At 39.6% G+C, this 10,811-nt stretch overlaps 1 pseudogene; it reads right to left on the bottom strand.

Annotated features, from left to right (window-relative positions):
* Positions 1 to 5,442: 5,442 nt before the first annotated feature.
* LOC149108954 (uncharacterized) lies at positions 5,443 to 6,336 on the bottom strand (annotated as a pseudogene).
* Positions 6,337 to 10,811: the final 4,475 nt, after the last annotated feature.

Below are 10,811 nucleotides of genomic sequence, written 5' to 3'. Positions count from 1 at the left end.
CAATGAGTCATTCTTGTGACCTTTGAAACTGATGCTCAAAAATTAGCATCAAACTAACCAATCTGATTATAGGCATGATACTATTTCAACATTTCGTTTGAGTCCAATTTTCTAGATGCTTCTTATTGGTCCTTTAAAAAGTTGTAATCGCTAGTTCTCAAACAATTTTTTTATTGGTCACTTTTCTTCTAAGTGGCACAGTTAAAGTAGATGGATTGCAGACATTTTTCCCCGCCTTAAGACAAGTAACATTATAATTATTGATCCTTAATTCATTTGCTTGTTGTGTCAAAAATGTGGTTGGAGAGTTTTAAATGCTGATTTCATAGCCAGTTTATAGTTACTTTCAGTAACTTTTAACTCCAGAAGCAGTTCCTCAAATGTTACATATTCATCTTCTTTCAAATCATTTAATTTAGTTTTCCAAGTGTCTTTGTGTTGTTTTATGTTGTGTCGAGGAGTATCATGTTTTCTCCAAAGGATAAAGTATTTCAGTTGCCCTCATAGGTGGTTGTGGGTAATTAAATCGACATTCATTCTTTGATTACTTTCTACAGGTATGAGAGTGCCTGTGAATCTGTCTGTTAACCAGCTTTTGCAGTTCCGGGTCATTAACTGGTAATTGACAACAAATACTGTTATCAATGATCCGTCAATAAACTCTGTAACAATAGCATCATCATCATTTTATAAGGAAATAAAAATACTGGTACATTTTCTAGCCATATAAGCATGTGAATGTGAGATGAACCTCGTTGCTGGTATTCCACGCTGTAGAATCAGTCAGAAATGTTTCCTAATGCTGATGCTTCATCATTTTTTTGACATACCTGTTTCCATATGTATGATATATGTTAGCTCATTTTGGGACATATTCATGCTATGACACCCAGGAAAAATTGGTGGCGGCGAGGGAAAATAGGGAAATAAAAAAGCAACGAAGTATAAAAACACCTGATACTCCACTTTGCATAAACAATTACCAACGACCTTGAGCCGTTATTGATAAAAACCATTTCTTACGCCTACATGGGGCAAACAATACTACAATACTTTTAAAGCTTTTCAACCAAATAATAGGAAGTCAAGTGGACGTCAGGTTTCAAGTACTGAAAGTCGGGTTCAATCTTTCAAATGGACGGCAGAAGGGCCAAGCTCAGTCAATTCATATTTTCGGAATTGTTCTTCGACGATGGTGCAGACCTGGTGTTGAGCGGCGAAATCATTAACACGCTCGCATTCGAGTTCTAGGCAAAAAGCTTTGCCAAACAAAATACTTGATAAATTTAACTCTTTCCATAACCTGTTGGCAGAATCGTAAGAACATCATGGCCTGTGAGAGGCAATTCCATCGCTTTGATTTGCTCCGGTTTCTATTTTCAGAGAGCGAGATAAACATTCCTGCAAGACTTCGCACGTATATCGAATGTTGACAACGTGTTGACAACGCTCCTAACATAATCCAATCATACTTTTGCGTGCTGAGAGCAACGCATAATTCAAACTCTCTGGTTTAGGTGTAGGCTTTATTACCAGCCGCTGTTTCCAGGAGGCAAGCGGACGCAAGAGAGCGGCAGAAATCAAGCCTAGCTTAGGCGGTAGCCCCTCGTTTCGCGCGCGTCTCGCCTCCAAGATTTCACGCGGCCATTTTTTCCTCGCGGTTTATTTGCGGTCTCGCTCGACGGACTAAGCGAGAGAGCGACTACTCGTAGGCTACAGTACAAGTGAAGTCGGCGAGAAAATCAAAAGATAATGTAATTATTTGTCCTACGGCCCAATACCCCCAGGAGGGGGGGGGGGGTGGTGTAGATAAAAGTGAACATAAGAATTATTTGCCACAATTCAAGTGCAGGGAAGAAAGTTACGATGGGGAAATTTAAAACTCATGCTTGCATTGACATTAAAATGCTCTATTGTGTGACGGTTCACATGATTAGAATCAAATTAAGGAAGCGTATGTTTCAGTGTACAGCATAACTGAATAATACACTCTCATAACTACTTTCACGTGTGTACGAAATTTATAAAATCTAGAGTTCCACGCGCAAGCTATCTCTTAACACGTCATCAGAATTGTATTCTCTGAGGTTAAACGCTATGGTAAAGAGTGAGCCCGGAGCAAGTCCTGGCTTTCTGAGACTGAGATGACCATTGCTATTTGCCAAGGGAAAGTTTCATCGAGAAAGATCTCACGCTAGTGACAGGTTTGGGGAGGGGGGGGCGGGGTGGGGACAGGTGGGGTTGGAGGAAACCTGCCAGCGCTAGCCGGCTATAGTGTTTCCAATACCCTTTGTACTTACCTCAACATATGTCGCTCAGAAAAATTGTGGATTTCTTTCGTCAGTTTTAATTTTAAAACAACGACATTCTTTCCTTACACACTTGTTTTCTGTTTTTGTGTTTTGTTTCTTTTTCGTACTAACGAATTTCTTACTCTCACGTACAAAGATACTACACAGCACATACACACGCTCGCTGGCCGCCGAATTAACTACGAGTGAATATATAATATACATGTAAACATTTCAGCGTGGTGATTGGCTGAGAGCACGTCAATGAATCCCAAACACAGTGATGGCAGAAAGTTGAAACTGAGTGTAAAAAGGTGAAATTGAGAACGGAAAGGTGAAATACAATTGCATGTATGTTATTAAAAAAATAATCTAGTGATTTTTTTCGTGCAATTTGGAATAAATAAGCACTCACAAATTTTTCAGACTCCAAATTGCACTCGCCTTATGGGCTCGTCTAATTTTTTTAGTCTTTGAAAAATTTACTTGTGCTTGATTTATTCCAAATTGCACCAGAAAAAACATTAGACTATTTTTTAATAACACACATGCAATTTTATTTCATGTCAACTTTCTGCTCTCAATTTCGAATTACCAGGTTACAAGCATAAATGAATAGTTTACTGGTCCTGCACACAATTAGCAAGGAGTTTTGAGTATTTTTGGGACTTTTGCGAAAATGTGTAATAAGTTTGTTTCTTCCGTTGAGTTTCCTTAAGTAAAAATAATATTTACCCACTAAATATGGTTAATCAAGTAGAAGTCATCTTCTATTTTCACTTTGCCGACCATTGGTAAAGACGAAGTTATGTAGAACCTTCTATTGAAATTGTTTACGTTGACTCAATTGTAACACGTAAAGGAAGGAAACAAACCTTTTCCCAATTTATAACTGTGTCTGGGTACTTTGCTGATACCTTTGTTTAGTTTTTCTTTTGTGTGTGTGTTCGGGGGAGGGGGGCGGGGTGGCGGATTGGGGTTGAGGAGGGGAGGTTTGTAATTTAAACAAAATGGTTTCATTAGTCTTTGTGGTGGAATCTCCGGCGGGAAAAGAAACGCTTTTTAATTTTAAAACCGGTATACCTAAAGCCTAAGAGATGGGATTAGTTGATTTTATGTCTGTGGAAGTTTCCTTCTTATCCTGTCCAACTGCACCGGTAGTGATTGAACGATACCAATGATAAGGAACGTTTACAGAAGAGGGATAACTGTCACGGTCTTCATGTAAGAAAACCGGGCGCTATTTTCCATGATTAGGTCAGTTACACAAGACTGGTGTACTTACATTCAGCGATGAGCATGCTTCAAGGCATTTTTTCTTGTATTTAGATTGGTTTGTATTTCTAACCGTTTTTGAGCATTAGAATTACAGTCAGGAACAAACCTCTCTCCAATAAGTGAAAGATAGCTATTTTAAAAAATTCGCTTTCATATAAGTACTCGGACAGCCATCCAGGGAATTCTTTTAATGGACCTTTCCCCCATTCTGACAAACAATGGCGCCGAGTCGAGATCAGGCCAGGGTGGACAAAAATACAGCAAATGTGTGAAACTGTCCACCCCAACCTCGCTGTGGTACTATTGTTCGTACGGACTGAAGTGGAATGCGGGAAAGGTCTGTTAACAAATTAAACATTTCGCATTGACTAGAGAACAATTGTTCAAACACATACCTCGACTCCAATTGTGTCTCTTGCATTCAATTCAAGAGTACGTTACAGTACGTACTATATTTTTGAAGAGATCCAAGCCCGGAGTGGTTACTCCCAGAAACATTGGGTGAGGGTGTGCGGCTCGCTTCCCAACACCCTTACCTTATTTATGACCAAAATCTGCGATTTTCCTTACCCTACCGGGCCTATTTCTGACCTGACCAAAAAGTGGATAACGTATTTCAGTGACCTGACCCTTGAATAAATACCCTGTTTCATACCTGCTTTATAATTAGTTCCCTAGTTCAGACCGATGTAAGATTACCGTTAACATAATTTGTGAAGAGTTTTTGTTGATGGTCTCAGCGATAATGATGAAAAAGTAACTTCTTCTTAAAAACAAACCCAATTCAAGACTAGCGTGCAAAAACCATACCCTATTTATGACCAAAACGGACGTGGACAAAACGGACACTGACTAAGGTACATATGTTTGATATAATCGCCATTATTGGTTAAGTTTGCACTACCTGAAGTCGAAAACTGTCGATTGCTTCCCCGTGAAGATATCAATAGTCAGTGAGGCACTTTACCCTATACTATCATAATTTTGCTATCTTGGAAATCGAAACTCTGCGAGAAAAGAAGCATTAGTATACATATATGAAACAATTGCAGCCCTTACTTCCAATGCCAGCCATCTTGGGATGACAGCACGCGCGCAGATTTACCAAGTGACATTTCTGGCGCCAAAATACCATTCCCTTCATGCACTGTGGTCACTTAGCAGGAAAATCGGCGTTTTAAATTGTATTGTTGTCCGTGTTTTGTACCCAGTCCGCAGTCGATAGTCCGCATTTAGTCCACACCCGTTTTACACTTGAATCTGTGTTTTATACCCCGTCCGTAATGCTTAGTCTTCGTTTTATACCTGAGTCTGTGTTTTATACCCAGTCCGTATAGTAGTCCGCAGTCTGCAGTCCTCACTTTTCTCACGATTTACACTGAGATTTTCTTTGAAAGGGCTTTAAGGACTTTTAAGGTCACGCATTCTGCTTGTCTCAATATCGTTGCTGATGCATACGATTAAAGCTGTCTTTTTTAGGACAGCTATCACAAAGGTTTCAAGGGGTCTTTGAGAGTTCTATTCATTCATCAGTTAGCAGTGCTGTTTTGATCAAACTCTCGACGAATAACAGAGGAAGCGTGTATAAAAGTACGTGTAATAAAAGACAGAAATGCTCACAAATTTCCAGAACAAATAAACATTAAATCTTTAGCTAAGACCGCGTCCATGTTGATTTCATGCTGAATCAAGATCACATTTCTTAACACAGTACACGAGGTAAAATTGCATCATTCCACCTAGAAGGTCTGCCCAATTTTGCTCTTGGATCAGCGTACGTAGCGCAAATTTAAAAAAACCAAAATTATACCGTGATTGATATCCAAGGTTTGTGCAAATTATTCGATACAAATATCCATACCTCAGGCTACTTTCAATGAGAGGTCTCCAAAAATTCTGATGTTAATTTTCGCGAAATGAATTTGTCTTCAATGGCGCAGTTAGTTTCGAGTTTTCGTTTCCTTTCAATTCCTAGAAACTGTGTCGAAAGAACTTCAGAAACAGAAACATCATTCGCGCTTTCACCATCGAGCACGCTCAGTGGACTCTGTTGTTCAGTATCTGTGGACCTAATCACAAAACCCACGATTATGACAAAACAGCACAATTTGGTGAACTGATGGGAAGAACCTTTGTAGGGTCTCGTCAAACCAAGTATCACCAACACGTCTTCGCTTGAGTCAACGTCCGGAAGTTTGTCATCTACAGCAGTGATCTTATAACTGTATACCTGAACTGCTGCATCTTGAGTGATTTCACATCTCCGTTCTCCCCTGCTATCGTTCCCCGTTGTTATCCGTAATTTTTCTCTTTTGCACTTATACACTCCAACAGACGGGCACTCGGTGTGCTCCAAGACGTATTCCCCGTTGAATTGTTTTGGGTTGTTGAACACCTCTTTGACTGTTTGATGACTTTGTTCTATCAGAATATCGTACAAATCAACACATCAGAACCGTCCACGTCTTTCGCTGGTTGATCAAAAGACTTTCTGTAACTCACGAAGACATCATTCGCTCGATGAGGATGTGAAATTCCTTCAAGTTCGGGGATTCTTACCTTAAATAGATGTTTCTCTCCGATGTTTAGATCTTTGTCTTTCGCCGGAAACCAACGACAAGAATTTTTTCGCAGCACAGGCCTTACTAGTTTATTTTCTGTCCATGTCCCAACCGATGTAACAGAATCCATCGCTCATTCTTGCTTTAGCGACAATCGTCAACCTCAGGTAAAATCGCCGCGAAGCAGATTGTAGGCCATCTGAAATCAGTTTGTGGAAGGTTTATTTTATATCCAAATCATCAAGATAGTGAAGAACAACTTGGCCTTTTGACTGCATTGCTGACGAATATTATAATAGCTCAGAAACTATAGACGGGTAATTGGCCATTTAAAAAAAAAAAAATGAAAACATAGGCACGCAAGGCGTTCGAGTGACTTTTTTGTGAATTAAATACCTCAGTAAACTTTTAACAGTAATGGTTAAGTTTGTTTGGTTGTGATGTACAAGTGGAGTGCTCTAAGAAACCATTCCGGTTTCATTTATTGTAATTTTATTCTTTACTCTGCTGACCGACTGTACCGTTTCGTAAAACTCGAAAACTTGAGAACGACTACTAGGAGACAATCTCCAAACACACATCAATATCAAATATTCTGAACACCTTGCTTGTGTTCTATGGCAATCAGGGCAACGCTGTTTTCTGTTTCCATTCTACTGCAACACCTGTTACCGTTCGAAGGGAATACAACTTGGAAAGGCGCGCTGAATCATCCCTTTCAAAAACGAGAGAAACTTGTCATGCACTAATATTTAGATTTAGGCCAGCCTAAAAGCAGAGCTCCTAGGCCGGGTTGTTCAAAGCCCGATTAAGCTAACCCAGGATAAGCGAGAATTTTGATTTGAGTTTTGTAACTTTGCGGTGAGGTTTTCTGTACATTGTTTGGCCTTCTGTTTTAAGTTTGAGTATCTCAAACCACGCGAAATAAAAGTAGCGAAAAACCGGCTCCCGAACAACTTGCTGAAAAAAGCACGTAGATCAAATCTCTCAACCGATTGGTCTCTGTACGTTCGTGCAAAGTGCAATACATCCAATTTGATAAAGCATGCTAAGCGGCGTTTTTTTTTTCTTTTTTTTTTTCAGGAATCAATAAATAGGAACGAAGGGAATCCTAAAGGATTCTCGAGGGCGTTAAAACCCTAAGTGGTGTAAAAAAAGAATCAGCTACTATTAAAGAACTTAATGCGGAAAATGACACTATCACTGACAGACAGGAAATTGCCGAGAAAATGAACGACGCCTTCATTAATACTGTTTCCCGTATTACCTCTAGTGATCAGTGTGTCGCAGTTTTCGATGATGTGGCTCTTACCGAATTTGTCAAGCCCAAGTTAGGAAATCAGTTGTTTGAAATACGATATATTACCGAGGCTCGGATGTTAGACCTATTAAAAAAGATTCCCACCAGTAAGGCTACTGGTTGTGATGCCCTTAGCGCGAAAGTGCTAAAATTAGCGGCTCCAGTTCTGGCCTCCCCTTTTTGCCGTCTTACGAATCTGTCTGTAAGTACTGGGTCTTTCCCTTCGACATGGAAAACTGCTCAAGTCACAGCCTTGTTCAAAAATGGCACTCGTGGAGATACAGGAAACTACCGACCAATTTGCGTTTTACCTGTTTTGTCCAAGGTACTTGAAAGACACGTGGCAATAGCTCTCTCTGATCACCTTCACAGCTATGATCTGATGTATAATCTTCAATCAGCTTTTCGTGAGAATCATTCTACTGAAACTGCTTTAATTAAGTTAACTGACAAACTGCCCTTTAATATGGACAATGATATGGTCACAGGTTTAACTTTCGTTGATTTCAAAAAAGCTTTTGATGTGATAAATCGTGAGTTATTATTAAAGAAACTATCAATTTATGGAGCCAACAACTTCACAGTGAAATGGTTGAGGTTATGTCTAATAGGTAGGAACCAATATGTTCGTGTAAATGCCTGCTGCTCCTCCAGTCAACAGTTACTTCAAGGTGTTCCTCAAGGATCAACTTTAGGACCTATTCTTTTCCTTGTGTTTATGAATGATACGCCTCGGAGCATACGGGACTCTAAACTGGACATTTATGCTGATGACACGACCTTCTCTAAAAGTGCTAGTTGGGAAAACATCTCCCACATCAATCACGCCCTAAATCAGGATCTTAAACAATTAGCTGAATGGTTGGTACAGAATAAGATGTTCATAAACACTCAAAAAACCAAGTCCATGCTGGTAACAGGGAGTCGCGTACCGAACAAAGTTGCCTCTCCTTCAATTGATGTCAATTTAAATGGAAATCCTATTGAGAATGTCACCGTTTTTAAGCTTCTTGGCATAACGTTAGATCAAGACGTTGCTTTTGATCGTCCGATTGAGGAGTTCAGCAAAAAACTGGTGAAACGGATAGGTCCCTTTCGTCATATAAGTCCTTACTTAAAACGGAATCAACGTGAAATATATTACTCCACAATTATAAAACCTGTGCTCCTTTATGGCAGTTCAATATAGACCTCTTGTAGTAAGGAAAATCTTCAGAAACTTCTTCGTCTTTAGAAACGTGCGGCTAGAATTATTTTGAATGCCGAAAAAACGGCCACTTCCGTTCATTTGTTCAATACCTTAAACTGGATTCTTTTCTATGCCGAGTCGTATGTAAATCGATGCACTTTAACCTACAAAAGACTAAATGGTGATACTCTAGAATATAAAAATGACTTACTAACCAAAAACTCTGACATGCATAATAAAACAACTAGATACTGTAATCTAAATTTAAGCTGTCCTCGCTACAAGAGAAGCACGGAAGGTGACACTGAGGACGTTCACCGTAAGAGCAATCCAAGAATGGAACAAGCTAAATGTCGATCTTAAGCGTAGTCTAAGCACAGAGCATTTTAAAGGATCACTTTTAAAATCAATTTTAAAAAATCAATTTACTACTCAATCATTTATTAGTATCTAGCAGTTTTCCATTTTTGCTACTTAGATATTGTAAATTAGTCATATTTACAGGTTGTACATAGCGATTTTAATTAATTTTCTTTTGCATTTTAACTGGCGCATTGATACAAAATGAGACACGAGATAAAGGTGTGGCATACATCCACTCTTGATCTCATCCTTGCCGCCATTTTTGCGTTGCACGTTGCGTTCGAACCTGTAAGGATTCGATTACAAATAATCCGTTATTTAGATCACGCTTGTTCCCTGATGTTAATTACCGCTATTTTCCTATTGGGTTTTTTCCAAAAAAATTCTGACTTTGTCATGATACACTCTTTTCTTCTAAGATCGTCTAATTTCTTTTTTGTTCGCCGTTTGAGCTTGAAATTAAAGGGCCCTAGTCAGCCACACCTTTTGTTTTTGTTTACATGCGAGAGTTTGGCTACTGTATGATATTCGGAGCCTGTCGAAACGAGGGAAATCACTGTGAAACTACTAAGGAAAATTAAACATACTTTCAGGAACACAACTTATTGTAAAGCAATAAGATTTCGCTTCAACGTGTAATATCAATCATTTCTAGGGAATCGAAAATGGTGGATGCGGACTAGGGTCCTTTAAGACGTTCTTTACTTTTCCAAGGTTGCATCGCTCTGGTTTTCGAATGGGAATGAAACCGCCTCGAGAATATTAAAATGACCCTCTTACGACGAATTCGGAAGAAACCTGTTTTCAACGGACACCCTATATTATTAAGCGGAAACTAGCACGGTCCGCCTAATACAGGTTTGACTGTAATTGACTTCGGAGTCAGAGTGAACCATGGTTTTTGTTCTCTTTTTTTCTTTTCTGTTGGTGATTCTTGCGAATAAAAGAGGAGGGATATGCCTTTCCTTTATGTACACGGTTACATACACGCGAAAACTTAGTATGAAATGATCCAGTACAAAATTTGTTGTTTGTGTCTTGTTTTCCAAACAGTCCTTCGATAAACGATCATCTTGGTTACATGCTACTCAAAATGCAAGAGAAAACTGAATAGTTATCAAGTATATTTGATGGCCTTTACAAAGGATCTCAATGGGGGGCAAAATAGGGCTTTGAGGGTTGATGGTTAAATTTTCGGTTTTTTAATGGCTGATGGTATTCTTTTTCCTTATTAGCTTATTCGAGAATGTGATGGGTCGTTGGCTCCTTCTCTGGTCTGTCGTCATGCCCTTTTTGGTTTTAACTCTGATGAGTTGTCGGTGGTTCCTCGGGTTTTTGTCTACATTCTCAACGTCTGTAAATTCTTCCTCTGGCATGCTCAGAATGATTTTCGCTTTCGCGATGTCCGTCCTGGAGCTGCCTCTGTCGTCGAGAATGTCAAAACTCGTGTTCACTTCTATCTCCCTATTCATTTCAAAAGGTTTGTCTCTTCCAGGAAACGTCGCTATTTCCATCGCTAGTGGGGGGCCCGAGGTGCTGTGGCATCCGTGGTCGGCGATCGTCTCATTCTTCATCTTTAGTCCGAATCTGGGTGGTGGGTCTTTTGTCTGTCTGAATCTAGACAGTTGCTTTTTGTCTGCTCGAATCTGGGCAGTTTCTGCATGGTCCTAATCTGGGTGTTTTTGTTTTTGTGTCCTCTCGTGCTTGGTCTTCTTAGCTGGTGTACTGCACAGAGACTTGTATCAGTTCTGTTTTGTCCTGTTATGTTTGTCGTGTCCTGTTATGTTTGTCGTGTCCTGTTATGTTTGTCGTGTCCTGTTATGTTTGTC

The sequence above is a fragment of the Orbicella faveolata genome, unplaced genomic scaffold (assembly GCF_042242905.1).
Source record: "Orbicella faveolata isolate gen_17 unplaced genomic scaffold, um_ofav_v1 contig_25, whole genome shotgun sequence".
In the NCBI taxonomy this organism is placed as follows: Eukaryota; Metazoa; Cnidaria; class Anthozoa; order Scleractinia; family Merulinidae; genus Orbicella; species Orbicella faveolata.
The sequence above is the reverse complement of the archived record's forward strand: the minus strand, read 5'-3'. Positions and strand labels throughout refer to the sequence as shown.